General features: G+C 40.0%; 1 pseudogene; it reads left to right on the forward strand.

The window, feature by feature from the left end:
- Nucleotides 1-771: 771 nt before the first annotated feature.
- LOC110258510 lies at nt 772-1719 on the forward strand (annotated as a pseudogene).
- Nucleotides 1720-16282: the final 14563 nt, after the last annotated feature.

Genomic DNA, 16282 nt, shown 5'->3' on the forward strand with positions numbered 1-16282 from the left:
TCATCCATCAAATGTTTTTTTTTCAGTACATTTTATTCCCAACTCTAGTTATGATACAGGAGGAAAATACACCATTGTTGAGGGAAATGTGTATAAATTGAGGAGAGTGAAGAGCAAACATGCAAACAACAACAAAAAGCATAACCACTATAAACAATGATGATCTGAACATCTTCAAACATGATGTCAAGCCAAGGGAAAGTCATCTGATTACCCCTTGGAAGGCAGAGAAGACTTTAAGAGAAATGAATCCTAGGATGAACAGAAGTCCCCGGGGGGCGAAGGGGGGGTGATGGGGGGAGGTTGGAAGCCATTCAAGTTGAAGAAAAAGGCACAAAAGCCAGAGAGAGTAGAGTGTGTGTGCGGGGGAAGGGGATTCTAAATAGCTCAGGAAGGTTGGATCAGTGCAGGTGTAGGATAGAAATATCCCAAGGAACAAGCAAAGAGTCACATGCAGAGGGGGGCATCAGAGGGTGTACAGTGTGCTGTGCTCGAGAAGTTAGGGTGCATCCTGGGGGCAGGCGAAATGTGAAAGACTTAAAAGAATCCTTTTGGCATCACTTGTTCTTCGATACATAACAATTATCCTGTTATGGGAAGAAGAAAGAAACACAAACAAAAATCCCATAAGGCACTCTGTTTACAGGCAGTGCAGAAGAAGAACTTCCTGTGCATGAGTCTGCGGAATAAGCAGAGAAATCTGGGAAAGTGTAGAATGAAAGTATAAACAAACATTCCCATTTCCCTCAACAGGACTAGTTCCCATGAGAGATGGAGGCTGGAAACCACAGCAGTGTGACAGAGTTCATCCTTCTGGGTGTTCACAGAGGACCCTGTGCTTGGTGTCATTTGCTTTGCGATATTTCTAGGCATCTATGTTGTCACCTTAGTAGGCAATAGCAGCATCATTGCTTTGATAAGAAGCTGTGCCCATCTTCACACCCCCATGTACCTCTTTCTGGGCCATTTGGCTTTTGTGGACATTGGTTCTTCCACATCTGTCACACCGGTGATGCTCATAGGATTCCTTAGACATGGACTGGCCATCACCACTGCTGGCTGTGAAGCCCAGTTCTGTTCTGCAGTCCTGTTTGGGACAACCGAGTGCTTCCTATTGGCCACCATGGCCTATGACCGCTATGTGGCCATCAGCTTGCCCCTGCTCTACTCCACCCACATGTCCCCAAGAGTCTGTGTCCTCTTACTGGGAGCTTCCTATCTGGGTGGGTGTGTGAATGCTTGGACATTTACTAGTTGCTTGTTGAGCCTGTCTTTCTGTGGACCAGATCAGATAGACCACTTTTTCTGTGATTTTTCCTCTTGTTGAAACTTTCCTGCTCAGATGTCTCTGTTCTTGAAATTCTCCCTTCCATCTCCTCTGGGTCCATCCTTGGGATCACAGGTGTTGTCATAGGTCTCTCTTACATCCGCATCCTCATCACCGTCCTGAAGATGCCCTCCACTGAAGGAAGACACAAGGCCTTCTCCACCTGCACCTCCCACCTCACCGCGGTCACTCTGTACTATGGAAGTCTTACCTCCATTTACGTGATGCCCAAGTCCAGCTACTCCACTGACCAGAACAAGGTGGTGTCTGTGTTCTACACGGTGGTGATCCCCATGGTGAACCCCCTCATCTACAGCCTCCGGAACAGAGATGTAAAGGAGGCCCTGAGGAAGACCACTCTCAGAGTATCTCAGTAGGACTCTTTCTTAGCATTTTGGGTGATGTATAAATTTTTTAAATACTGTATTAGTTTTAACCAAGACCTAGCAAATATTGCTTAATTGGGTTAACTTAAGTTTAGGTTAAAATCATGCTTCTTTCAACCCTCACCTTTATTTCCTTGTACACAAAATAGGAGACACCTTAAAATCAGGACTGATCATAGCAATAATTATCACTATTATTAGCACCTGTAGGTTCCAAGCACTTTATTTATTTTATAGAAGTATAGTTGATTTACAATGTTTCTTCAGTTTCTGTTGTACAGCAAAGGGACCCAATCACACACAGTTTTTCTGTGCTGTACAGAAGGACCCCATTGCCATCTATCCAAATGTTATAGTTTTCATGTACCAACCACAAACACCCCATCCATCCCACTCCCGCCTCCCACCCCCTGGCAAGCACACGTCTGCTCTACACATCCATGATCTGTCTCTGTTCGTAGGTAGGTTCATCTGTGCCATATTTTTAGATCCACATAAAGTGGTACCTTATGGTATTTGTCTTTCTGACGTCACTTAGTATCAGAATCATTAGGTACATCTATGTTGCTGCAAATGGCATTATTTTGTCTTTTATGACTGAGTAGCATTCCATTGTATACATGTACCACTTCTTAATCCATTCCTCTGCCGATGGTCATTTATGTTGTGTCCCTATCTTGGCTATTGCGAATAGTGTTGCAATGAACATACCCGTGCACGTGTCTTTTTCGAGGAAAGTTTTGTCCAGATATATGCCCAAGAGTGGGATTGCTGAGTCATATGGTAGTTCTATGTTTAGTTTTCTGAGAATTCTCCACCCTGTTTTCCACAGTGTTATACCAATTTACACCCCCCACGCACAGAGTGTAGGAGGGTCCCCTTTCCTCCACCCCTTCTCCATCATTTGTTACATGTTGGCCTGTTAATGATGGCCATTCTGACATGTGTGAGGTGGTACTCTTGTAGTTCTGATTGGTATTTCTCTAATAATCAGTGATGTTGAGCATTTTTTCATGTTTTTGTTGGCCATCTTTATAACTTCTTTGGAGAAATGTCTATTCAGATCATTTGCCCATTTTTCAATTAGGTTGTTAGGTTTTTTTTGCTCTTTCTATTATTTTAGAATTAAACCCTTGTCAGTTGCATCATTTGAAACTATTTACTCCCATTCTGTAGGTTGTCTTTTTGGTTTTTAATGGTTTCCTTTGCTGTGCAAAAGCTTGTCAGTTAGATTAGTTTATTTGGTTTATCTTGGTTTATTTTTGCTTTTATTTCTGTTGCCTCAGGAGACTGACCTAAGGAAACATTTGGCTGTTGATGTCAGAGAATGTTTTGCCTATATTCTCTTCTAGGGGTTGGTGGTATCTTGTCTATGTTTAAGTCTTTAAGCCATTTGGAGTTTATTTTTGTGCATGGTGTGAGGTGAGGGTATGTACCAATTTCATTGATTTACATGCACCTGTCCAGTTTTCCCAGCACCACTAGCTAAAAAGACTGTCGTTTTCAGATTTTTGAAATTAAAAAAAAATCAACAGACAGCTTTAAGGGTGCAACATGTTAAACCACCATAATATGCTAGCAATTAGAAAAAATAGAGGGGTGGTGTAACTATATACGCTTATGCACAAGCATAAGTATAAGCCTGCAAGTAGAGAAAAACCCAATTCAGGACTGAACAGAAGTCCTTGTTTGCTGGTAGGATCTCCCTTGACTTCAGACTTGAGACAACCCAGAGAGTCTGTCCTGTATACAGAAACCACTGACATAGGGCAGATAGTAACTGGAAAGATGGCCAGTTCAGATTGTGGGGGCAAGTCTGAGGGATCAGAGTTGGCTGGACGCTGGAAGACGGCTGCTCAAGTCCAGGAGCAGCAATCTAGAGAGAGAACGGTTAGTGCTTTCTTCTAAAACTGCTTGTTTCCAAACGAGTTCCTAAGAGGCTTTTCCCAACAGGGTCAGTCACTTATTTAAAATTGAATCAGGAGTTAGGTTGTGGCTAGCAAGTTACAAACTAAGCTGTATCCATGAGAATGCAGGTTCATCCCTTGTCTCACTCATGCATCAAGGATCCAGCCTTGCTGTGAGCCTGTGTGTAGTTCACAGACATGGCTGGATCCTGCATGCTGTGGCCATGCCTACCAGCATCTGCAGCTCAGGTTCAACCCTGCCTGGGAATTTTCAAATGCCTTATGTGTGGCCCTTTAAAATAGCTAAAAATAAGGAAAAAATTGAAACAAATTCACAGTCACCAAAGGGGAGATGTGGAGCAGGAGGGAAAAATTAGGGGTTTGGGGTTGACATATATAGACACTACTATGTGTGAAATAAATGGGTAACAAGGAGCTGCTGTATAGCCCAGGGCAATCTCTTCAATAGGAATCAAGATGTGTATATGAAACCAATTACTTTGCTCTATACCTGAAAGTAACATAGTTTCTTCGTCAACTACACTCCAAATGTATTAAAATTTTATTCTACAGTCACTTGCAAATGAAAACCGTTTTTTCCCTAAAATATTTTTAGTTCTCTGTTTCATTTGTAGTATGTATATTATTTTAGAAGTTTATTGTTGTTGAAATACTGACACACAGGATTGCATAAGCTGTAGATGTTCAAAGTGTTGATTTGCCACATTTACGTGTTGCAGGACGTTTCTACTGCAGCACAGCTACAACGTTTATCAGATTCACATAATTACAGTTTATTGTTTGTGGTGAAACAACTAAGCTCTAGACACAGCAACTTTGAAGTTTATACTCTGGTATTATAGATAATGAGTGTAGTTTTGTGCATTAGCTCTCCAGGACTTAGGCATATCTGCTAGTTCCAAATTTGTACTTTTACAGAACACCTCTTCAATACCCCTACCTCTCATCCTTTGTTTTTTTTAATGAGTAGCTTCTTTAGATTCCACATATAAGTCAAATGTACAGTCGTAGTCTTTCTCTGACTTATTTCACTTAGCATAAAGCCTTCGAGCTTATTCATGTTTGTCGCAAATGGCAGGGTTACCTTCTTTCTTGAGGCTGAACAATATTCCATTATGACATATACATTTATCACAACTTCTTCATCCTTCATTTTCTGACTGATACCTTGCCCGTATTTATATCTTGGCTACTAATAATATCACACCATTTCCATAATCTGGGAGTGCAGATATCCTTCAAGACTCCTGTTTTCACTTCTTCGGATAGATACAACCAGAAGAGGAATTGATGGATCATATAGTAATTTACTATTGATTTTTTTATGGCCACACCACAGCATATGGAAGTTACTGGGCCAGGGGTTGCATCATGCTGTACCTGCGACCTGAGCTGAAACTGCAGCAATGCCAGATCTTTAACAACCACCATGGACAGGCCAGGGATCCCAACCTGCATTGGTCCCTGGAAGTCGTCCCACAGCCAAGACTAAGAGCCAAGTCTGGCCTCAATTCCTGGATCACGACATCCTAAGCTAGAGTCAAGTAGCTGTTGCCTTTTAAACACTAAGGATTAGAGCAGTGTGTGTGCAGTACAGAACACCACCTCCCAGTGTGACACCTGGGAGTGAGAGTTTGCTGTAGCAGAGGCCAGATCCTGTGGCACTGGTTTGAAAGAGAAGCAGAAGGAAACTTGGTGGGGGTGGTGGGGGCTTTTAGTGACGTCTGGAAGGCTTTCTTAGGGAGATGGTGTGGCCTTGAAGGATAGTGAGGAGAGTATCTCAGGGACTAAAGGCAAGAAGACACTTGCTAAGTCCTGGTAGGAAGTTGGTCGGTATTATCCTGTGATAACATGAAAATATAAAGTGTACCTCGAACGTTCTTTGCATTTGGCTGGGATGCTTTCCAAGAGGAGTATAAAAGCTTCCATCCAGGGCCTCATAGCTGCTTGTGCTAAAGCATGAGAGAGATACATGAACCGGTAGAAGGATTTGTTTGATTTTTGAGACATGGTTAGAAAAAGCATAAGGAAAGCAGGTCTTGCTGGGTTTTTGAAAATAGGGCTATTTCTCCTCCTTATTGGCTTTCCAGGAAAAAGAGTCTCAAGGGAAGAAATGGTCCAGATGAAAGATACAATTGGTGTTGGAGCTGTAGTTTTCAAGACCTCAGAGGCTGAAGACTCCACTGACCTGTCAGCTACTCAGGAGTGGCTTTAATGGAACGTTGTCGTCACCCTCCTGAAAAACGCCTCCGTTCCTGTTAAATATCATCCAACCTGTCCCCATTTTCTCGACTCTGGACCCTCAGCAGTACTATGAAAAAATATTTTTCCATTTTCATTAACTTCTTAAGATTTAATGGAACCTTACCCATCTCCACTGCTGGTTACCCCTCACCTCCCCCGTTACACTCACCCAAGCGCCTTTTAAGAATCTGTGTTTCTTGAAATTTGGATTGGCTTCACCCCAGTTATTTTCAGTATTTTTCCTCTGGGCTGGGAGTCTTCCTTTTATTCCTAGAAAACCTCTCCTCCACGCTTTTCCCATTGCCATGGTGAATGATGTAAACAAGATTAATCACCCAGGAAAATACATAACAGGAACAGTCTTTTGACGACATTTCTGGGGGTTTCTCTATCCTCTAGTAAGTCCTCTTACGTAAAGAGATCATGGAACTAGGACTGGTGTTAAAAACACTAACTGCAATGATTACAATAAAGAGAATAGACTTTTTAATTCTCCACATAAAGACATCTAGCTTATGACCCAATGAGCTGTTTTCAACATTCTTATCATGTCCGACCCCTAACCTCTAGTTGGACTGTAGATGGGGTCAGGATGGGCCACCACCTCAACCCTTGCTGTGGAGTTACTTGCCACGTGGAAGGTGATTCATAAAGATGACCAGAGGGCAGCTGGAGGGCATCTTCAGGACAGTGATGAGGATGTAGATGTAGGAAGTGGCTATGACAACCACTGTGACCACAATGATGGAGCAGATGTAAATGAGGGGACAACAGCAGGAACAGTGATGTCAGAGCAGGAGAGTTCCAGCAAGGGGGCAAAGTCACAGAAGAAATGATTGACCCGATTTGGTCCACAGTAGAGTAAAAAAAGGAAGGAAGCATTAAAGGAGGAAGCATTGAAAATACCACCGATATAAGACACTATGAGTAGCTGAAACACAGACTTGTGTGGACATCTTCGTGGAATAGAGCAGTGGGTTGCAGATGGCCACAAAGCGGTCATATGCCATGGCAGCCAGAAGGAAACACTCAACTGTTCCAAAGAAAACAGCTGAACCAAGCTGGGTGGCACATCCAGGATAGGAGATGGTATTTCTTTCCACCAGGAAGTTTACAAGCATATTGGGTGTGACAGAAGATGAATAGCCCATGTCAACAAAAGCCAAGTGGCTTAGGAAAAAATACATGGGATGATGGAGCTGAGAAGAGAGTCTGACAAGAATGATTGTGCTGAGATTGCCACATATGGTCACCAGGTAGATACACAGGATGACCACGAAGAGGACGGTTTGAAGGGTTGGTCATTTGTTAAGCCCAATAAAATGAACTCTGTCACTGAAGTGTGGTTCCCTCTCCCAGGGAACCCATGAGATGACACAGCTGCTGCCCAAATGAACCTGTGATGAAACACTGCATTAGAGAAGTTGTGGTTCAATGATTCCATTTTCACTAATATGTATAAGTGAGTATAAGCACATAAATTACCCAAGAGAACTTTGGAGTTGTTTTACTGAGATTTCAGATTTTGGATGTGTATGTGATGGGTCTTCTATATTTGAAAAATTTCTTCTTAGCAAAAGCACTAGAGAACCTGTTTCAAATGATGTGCATTTAAACATAATGTACTTAATATGACTTCAAATCTAAAGATTTTTTTTAAAAAAGTAAGGCTTATGAGAATAAAAAGGAATGATCAGTATAACAAAAACATTAAATTGTATACCTAAAGGATTATGTTATGCGGACTTAAGTAATAGCTAATATTTACTAAATGCTTACTAAATGATGGACACAATGTTAAGAATTTTATATAATTAGTTCTATTTTAACCCTCATGAAATAATAGTAAATGTTTTTATTCTATTTATGGAAGAAATGGACTCTGACCTATGAAGTAACCTACCTAAGTTTATACAACAAGGGGTAGGATCAAGATGTGAACCCCAGGCAATTTGAACCCAGTCCATTCCTTTCATAATAAACACAAAGTGAAATGAGATAATGCTTACGATGAAGTCGAGTCTCTTGGAAATGGATGGATAACAAATTACCCTTATGCCTCATGACAGCTAATGTGTAAAGATCCACCTAGCTAATCACAGAGTTTACAGCTTCTCTCAGAAAACAAGACTATGTATTTATAAGGAGAAGTAGAATTTTCTTGATAGGACAAGGAAGAGATAGAGAGGAATTTCAAATTAAATATATGGATGAAGTAAATCATTAATTAAAAACATAATAAATTATTACATATTATAACATTTGCAATTTAAATACTTTTGTGTAAATTTTTGGAAATATCAATCTAATTACTATTGCAAAACATTATATGATTAATAACTAGGATATATAAGTACATTTTTCAAACAAATCATTTCCTAATGTAACAGTGTTTCTCATTGGAGTATTAGAGGATAAAATAATATTGGTTTCAACATGATATACAACTGAATCAGCTCCAGCCTGAAAAGTTAAGAAGTTTACCCAGGTTCACCCAGTGAGTGGCCAGGAAACCTCATTTCCTTTTTTCTGGATTCATTTTCTTGACTTTGTCCAAAGTGTCTGGTTGCCTGAAAGTTAGAGCCTCCGAGGAAATAATAAAGAGAATCTTTCCACAAGACAGGTTCAAACATAAGTCTCCAACACATCTCAAAACTAGAGAATCTATGAGTTTAATGGCCAAGGGCCAAGTGTAAACGGTGTTGAAAGAGCATGTGAGTTTCTGACATTTGGGGTGGAAAAATGAGGAATCCTAGTCTCACGAATTATGCTTGTTTATGCACACTAAACAGACTGTAGAAACTTGGTTAGTTCAGCCGAGGTTATTTGAGAGCTGACTGCTGGACTGCATCTGCCCCAGCTTGTGAACACGGATGCCCTTGCAGTAAAATGTTTTCCGATGGTAAATGAACATCAGCAGGACAGACTAACGCACAAAGGCAAAACCTTACCTCTTGAAATAAGAATTGCTTCATGTTATGGCAATAAATTCAAAGTCATTATTCTTATACAGCAGCCATGCTCTCTTTTATTGTTGTTTGCCTTTGGGGATAAGTCTCTGAAGACGTTAGAGATTCAAACGTGAATCCCAAAGCTCCAGGGATCACGATCCCGTTCTCAAGTGAGTACTGAGCAGCTCACTTCAAACAAAAACAGCTCTGTTTAAGGTTCTGTCGATTCTGAAGGAGTCAATTTTTTCCTTTATGTCTAGATTTCCATGAACTTTCCATTGGTCGTTATTGAGAGTAAAATAATAAATTATCTTATAGCCAAATATTGATTCTAAGCTTACTTTGCTATTTCAGGTTAAGGAATATTAAACATCGAATGTTAGGCAGTAACCTTAACTTTTGTAGTTCCCTGGTGGTTCAGCAGGTTGAGGATCTGGCATTGTCAATGCTGTGATTTGGGTTGCTGCTATGGTCTGGATTTGATCTCTGGCCCAGGAACTTCTGCATGCTGAGGGTGCAGCAAAAAAAAAAAATTAGTAATTTTAGCTTCATTTACTCAATGTTCATTCATTTATGTGTTCTATAGTGATATATGTAAAACAGTCCATTAGGCATCTTGGGGAGCATCGGGAGAATGCCATGTGAAGCTGAATTTCAAATAACGGTTATTTAAGAGGTGTATTTTTTCCAGCTGAAGATGTAAGCAGAATATCTTTAAGGTTGTAGGTGGGGGAAGTTCCTTTTGGGTAGGTGGATTATGGATCTGCAATGTCACTGCCACAGCTTGGGTCACTGCTGTGGCATGGGTTTGATCCTTGGCCTGGGAACTCCCACATACTGCAGGTCCAGCCAGAAAAGAAAAGTTATAGCTTGAGAACAATGAAGGAAAAAGAGGTTTGAATGACTTCCAGATCAGACAGTCTACGGGCCTCAAAAGAAAGACTAGTAGTTCATGGTTTCTTTGCCTAGAAGGATGATGGCAGAAATAGCTCTTTTCAACGTGAAGGCTCAGTCTAAATATTCTTGCTAATCCCAGTTTCAGAAAGTCTTGCCTCACCCTCCTGAAATGCATATGCTTTGACGGATGTGCTACTAACCAAGTTTTCTTCCCGACTTTACTCTTTGCTACGCACTGAACTTCATTTCTCATTTCACCCTCACCATACGTTGGTGAGCTAAGTATTCCCATTATCCTAATTTGGGACAGAAGAGAGAATCGAGGCTTAGTTTAAGATACTTGTCCAAATGTACTCCACTGTTTCAATTATATCCAAGTTTAAATTCAGGCCCAACTGAATGCTAGAATGTGGACTCCACATTAAAAGGATCATACATGATGATCAAATGGGATTCATCTCAGGGATGCAAGGATGGTTCAATGTACACAAATCATTCGGTGTGATACACCACACTAACAAGTTGCAGAATAAAATCCCATGATCAGCTCACAGACGCATAAGTTGTTTTTCACAAAATTCACTGAGGATAAAAACACTCAACAAAGTAGGTGTAGAAGGAACATACCACTATAATAAAGGACATCTACCACCCGGCCTGCTCTCTCATACTCAATGGAGAAAAGCTGACAGCATTTCCTCTAAGGAACAAGACAAGGATGCCTGTCTCAACACTTCTATTAAACACAGTATTGGAAGTCCCTGCCACATCAATCAGACAAGAAAAATAAATGAAAGAAATCAAAACTGGAAAGGAAGAAGGAAAACTGCCACCATTTATAGATGACATGATGCTGTATAAAGAATGTGTTTTTTCCCCAATACATTTTTTTCTACTGTACAGCATGGTGACCCAGTTACACATACATGTATACATTCTTTTTCTCACATTATCATGCTCCATCATAAGTGACTAGACATACTTCCCAGTGCTACACAGCAGGATCTCAAGTTTTAAAAAAATTTTGAAAAAAGGATGTGTGTTCTTAACTGCTACTGTCATCTAGTCAATTTCAAGATTTCAGTGCCTCAGTAAAGACCACTGGTTCCCAGCTAGTCCCCACTCTCAACACTCTGCCTAAGTCCCCAACACTGGCTAAACCTAATTCCTGGTCCTGAGCCCCCGGCCAGTACTCACGGTCTTGATTTCCTCACATGTGCTCCCCAGTGACAAACACTGGTGGACCTTACCCAGTAAATTGCTCTCAGATAGGTCCACTTCTCTCCATCTCACCACTGCAGTAGCTGTCCTAATTGATTTTCCTACATGCATAATTGGCCCTCTGCACAGCGGCCATAGTGAGTGATTGCTTAAAGAAATTTAATATATTCACTTTAATGCCATCAAGGAATTACATTGTCTTTGTTAAAATGGCTCAGAGAGAAAACAGTGGTCCATTCCCGCCTTCCTTTAAATACCCAACACTAAACGTGCAGCAGGGAACCACTTTTGAGTCTATTTCATATTTGATGTTCCTCAATATCTCTAAATAATATGTTTAATACAAAAAATTGGAATTTCTATAGACATTCCTGCTATTTTCCCCTGTTTATGTAATTTGAACATAATAGGAAAAATTGGTGGCTTTTGAAGTCTGAGAGAATCATTACAGATTTCATTTCTGGAATTTATTTTAAAAAGTCGAGAACAACACAGAAGCATGGAATATCTTTCCAGTTCTTTGAATCCTATTTTATTTCCTTGGTTAATGTTTTATAGTTCTCAGCATATAAGTGTTTCACCACCTTGGTCAAGTTTACTCCTAGGTTATTTGATTTTTGGGGGTGCAATTTTAAAAGGTATTGAATTTTTGTATTCCTTTTCTAATATTTCATTGTTATTATACAGAAATGTTATTGATTTCTGAATGTTAATCCTATATCCTGCTACTTTGCTGAATCTGTTGATCAGTTCAAGTAATGTTTGGGTTGAGTCCTTGGGGTTTGCTATTTATAGTATCATGTCATCTGCATATAGTGACAGTTTTACCTCTTCTCTTCCTATTTGGATACCTTTCATTGCTTTTCTTTTTCTTTTTTCTTTTTTTTTTTTTTTTTTTTTTTTTTTTGTCTGATGGCTGTAGCTAGGACTTCCAATACTATGTTGAATGACAGTGGTGAGAGTGGGCAAGCTTGTCTTGTTCCAGATTTTAGTGGGAAGGCTTTCACCCTTCTCCATTGAGAATTATATTTGCTGTGGGTTTGTCATAAATGGCTTTTATTATGTTAATGTATGTTTCTTCTATACCCACTTTGGTAAGAGTTTTGATCGTGAATGGATGTTGGACTTTGTCAGATGCTTTTCCTGCATCTATGGAGAGGATCATGTGGCTTTTGACTTTTCTTTTTTAATGTGGTGTGTGATGTTGATTGATTTCATGTGTTGAACCATCCTTGTGCACCTGGGATGAATCCCACCTGGTCATGGTGAATGATCTTTTTTATATGTTGTCGGATTTGGTTGGCTAAATTTTTGTTGAGAAATTTTTTTTTGCATCTATATTCATCAAAGATATCAGCCTATAGTTTTCTTTCTTGGTGGCATTTTTGCCTTGTTTTGGAATTAGGGTGATGGTGGCATTATAGAATGTCTTTGGGAATGTTCCTTCTTCTTCAGCCTTTGAAAAATTTAAGGCGGGTGGGTAGAAGTTCCTCTTTGTATATTTGGTAGAATTCGCCTGTGAAGCCATCTGGTCCTGGACTTTGATTTGTAGGGAGTGTTCTATGACATATTCAATTTCATTTTTAGTGATCAGTCTGTCCAGTTGATCCATTTCTTCTTGATTCAGTTTTGGCAGGCTGTAGGTCTCTAGAGAGATGTCCATTTCTTCTAGGTTGTCAAATGTATTGGCAGATGATAATTCATAGTATTCTCTCATGGTTTTTTGTATTTCTGTAGTATCCTTTGTGACTTCTCCTTTTCCTTTTCTTGTTTTGTTTACTTGGGTTTGTTCTCTCCTCTTCTTGGTGACTCTGGCCAGAGGTTTGTCAATTTTGTTTACCCCCTCAAAGAACCAGCTCTTGGTTTGATTGATTTGGTCTATTGTTTTCTGAATCTCTATTTTATTGATTTCCTCTCTGATCTTTATGTTTTCCTTCCTTCTGCTGACTTTGGGTTTTGTTTGTTCTTTTTCTAATTCATTTAAGTGGTGGGTTAAGTTGTCGCTTTGAGATTTTTCTTCTTTTTTGAGAGAGGCCCTGTATTGCTATGAATTTCCCTCTGAGCACTGCTTTTGTGGCATCCCATAGATTTTGAGTGGGTGTGTCTTCATTCTCATTTGTCTCGAGGTATTTTAATTTCCTTCTTGATTTTCTCATTGACCCATTGGTTTTTTATTATTTATTTTTATTTTATTTTTGTCTTTTTGTGTTTTCTTGAGCCGCTCCTGTGGCATATGGAGGTTCCCAGGCTAGGGGTCTAATCGGAGTTATAGCCACCGGCCTACACCAGAGGCACAGCAACGCGTGATCCCAGCCATGTCTGCAACCTACACCACAGCTCACGGCAACGCCGGATCCTTAACCCACTGAGCAAGGGCAGGGATCGAACCCACAACCTCATGTTTCCTAGTCAGATTCGTTAACCACTGTGCCACGATGGAACTCCCCCATTGGTTTTTTAATAGCATGTTGTTAGTTTTCATGTAGTCAGTTTTTTTTTTCTCATTTCTTTTCCTGTGGTTGATTTCTAGTTGCATGCCATTGTGGTCAGAGAAGATACTTGAAATAATTTCTATACTCTTAAATTTGTTGAGGTTAGCTTTGTGCCCCAGTATGTGATCTATCCTTGAGCATGTTCCATGTGCACTTTAGAGGAATGTATATTCTGATGTTTTTGGATGTAATGTCCTGAAAATGTCGATGAAGTCTAACTTTTCTATTGTGTCCTTTAGGATCTCTGTTGCCTTATTGATTTTCTGTCTAGAGGATCTGTCCATTGATGTGAGTGGTGGTGTTAAAGTCTCCTACTGTGACAGTATTCCCATCTGTTGCTCCTTTTATGTCTGTTAGTAATTATTGTAGGTAATGGCTTCTCCTATATTAGGGGCATATATATTGATGATTGTAATGTCCTCTTCTTGAATGGATCCTTTAACCATTAAATAGCGTCCTTCTTTGTCTTTCTTTATGGCCTTCGTTTTAAAGTCTATTTGTCTGATATGAGTATTGAAACTCCTGCTGTCCTGTCTTGACCAATGGCATGAAATATCTTTTCCCATCCCCTCACTTTCAGTCAATATGTGTCCTTTGCCCTAAGGTGAGTTTCTTGTAGACAGCAGATGGTAGGTTTTTCTTTTTTATCCAATCTGCCACTCTGCGTCTTTTGATTGGAGCATTCAGTCCATGACATTTAAGGTGATTATTGATAGATATGTATTTATTGCCATTTTAGACCTTGTTTTCCAGTCAATTCTATGTTTCACTTTTCTTCTTCTCTTTTTCTAGTTGGATGGTTTCCATTTATTTTATGCTTGAATACTTTTCAGTTTTTGTGAATGTATTGTTCGGTTTTGATTTGTGGTTGCCCTGTTTTTTCCCTTCCTATCTCTACTTGCTTTTGCCTGTTACTCATATAGGCTCAAACATTATTTTTTAAAAATATCTATATTTTCTTACTTTCCTTTCCCAGATTGTATGATATTGAAGTCCTTTTTTTTTTTTTTTTTAACATCTTCATGTTGAGATCTCTATGCTGGCTTATTTACTGACTGCTTTCCAATTATGATTTCCTCCATCCTAATTCTTTGTTTTTCTCTTTTTTTTCTCTCTCTTTTTTATTTTTTTAACTTAGAGAAGCCATTTTAGAATGGGTTTAGTATTGCTGTACTATTTTAGCTTTTGTATGCTGCAGAAATTCTTTCTTTCCCCTTCTATTTTAAATGATATTCTTGCCAGATAGAGTATTCTGGTTGCAAATGCTTTCCTCTCAGCACTTAAATATATCTTGCCACTCCCTCTGGCCTGTAGTGCCTCTGTACAAAAATCAGCTGATACCCTTATGGGGTTTCCTTATAATTCATGCTTTGCTTTTCTCTTGCTGCCTTTAGAATCCTCGCTTTATCTTTAAATTTGCCATTTTTATTATAATATGTCTTGATGTGAGCCTGTTTGGGTTCACTTGTTTGGGGCCCTCTGTGCTTCCTGTATCTTGATATCAGTATCCTTTAGATTTGGAAGTTTTCAGCCATAATTTCTTCAAATATTTTATGGTTATTTTTGTCTTTTTTAGGGCTGCACCTGTGGCATAGGGAGTTTCCCAGGCTAGGGTTTTAATCAGACCTATAGCCATCAGCCTACACCACAGCCACAGCAATGCCATATCTGAGCCATATCTATGATCTACACCAGAGCTCACGGCAATGCCGGATCCTTAAACCACTGATCAAGGCCAGGGATCGAACCCGCAACCTCACGGTTCTTAGTTGGTTTTGTTAACCACTGAGCCACGACGGGAACTCCTCTTCAAATACAGTTTCAATCCCCTTTTCTTTTTCTTCACCTTCTGGAATTCCTATTATGCATAGATTGGCCTGCTTTATATTATCCCATAGGTCTGTTATATTGCATTCATGTTTTTTCATTTGGTTTTCTGTCTGCTATCCCAGTTGGGGTGATTTCCGTTATTCTATTGTCCATATCACTAATTCATTCCTCTGCATTATGCATTCTGGTCTTTATTGCCTTTAGCTCAGTTTGTATCTTGGCAAACGAATGCTCTAGTTTTTCTTGGCTCCTCCTTATATTTTCTAGTTCCTTTCTAAAGGAATCTCTCTTAATTCCTTCAGTGTTTTCACTACCTCCCGTTTGACTCAATGTCTTCAGACTGCAGAGGTCTGTTTCATTGTTGACTGCTTTAGGTGAATTTTCCTGTTGCTTTAACTGGGATTGGTTTCTGAGCTTCTTCATCTTGCTTTTGTTTTTCTTTTTCTGTGGTCTTGGGGAAGCAAACTGTAGTCTTGCAAGGCTACAAGGCTACATATTCTATGCAAGAATAACCCTTTGTATTTGGGGGTTACTATTTATTTTTGGAGTGGACGTTTGGATATTGCTGTCTCTTTCTTTGGTGTGAGCAGGCTGTTATCCCCAGGATGCTCAGTGTGTTTTCAGGGAGAAGGAGGCAATGGGTAGGGCCAGTAATCAGTTCCTGGTCATTGGGCTGTCAATATCAGTAAGGACCTGCAGGAAGGTGGCACAGGCTGTTTCTAGTTGCAGGTCCCTGGAAAGTGGGGATAAGCTCTAGTCAGATCTTCAAGTGACCAGAGCATTTGGCAGTAGCAACAGGAAAGTGCATGAGTTCCCAGGGGAGTGAGAGCCATGACAGCTTGTGTTTGATTGCAATGCCCTCCTCTGAGGTGATTTGAATCACAGGTGGTGCCTGTTCAGGGACCCTATTGAGAGCAGACCATGACTGTCTCTTGAGTCAGTGATAACTGTGGTGGTTTGCCCCGCACCTGTAGACCATGCATGAAGCATCCTGTCTCACTTAGCC

This window comes from Sus scrofa, unplaced genomic scaffold (assembly GCF_000003025.6).
Source record: "Sus scrofa isolate TJ Tabasco breed Duroc unplaced genomic scaffold, Sscrofa11.1 Contig2239, whole genome shotgun sequence".
Lineage (NCBI taxonomy): Eukaryota > Metazoa > Chordata > Mammalia > Artiodactyla > Suidae > Sus > Sus scrofa.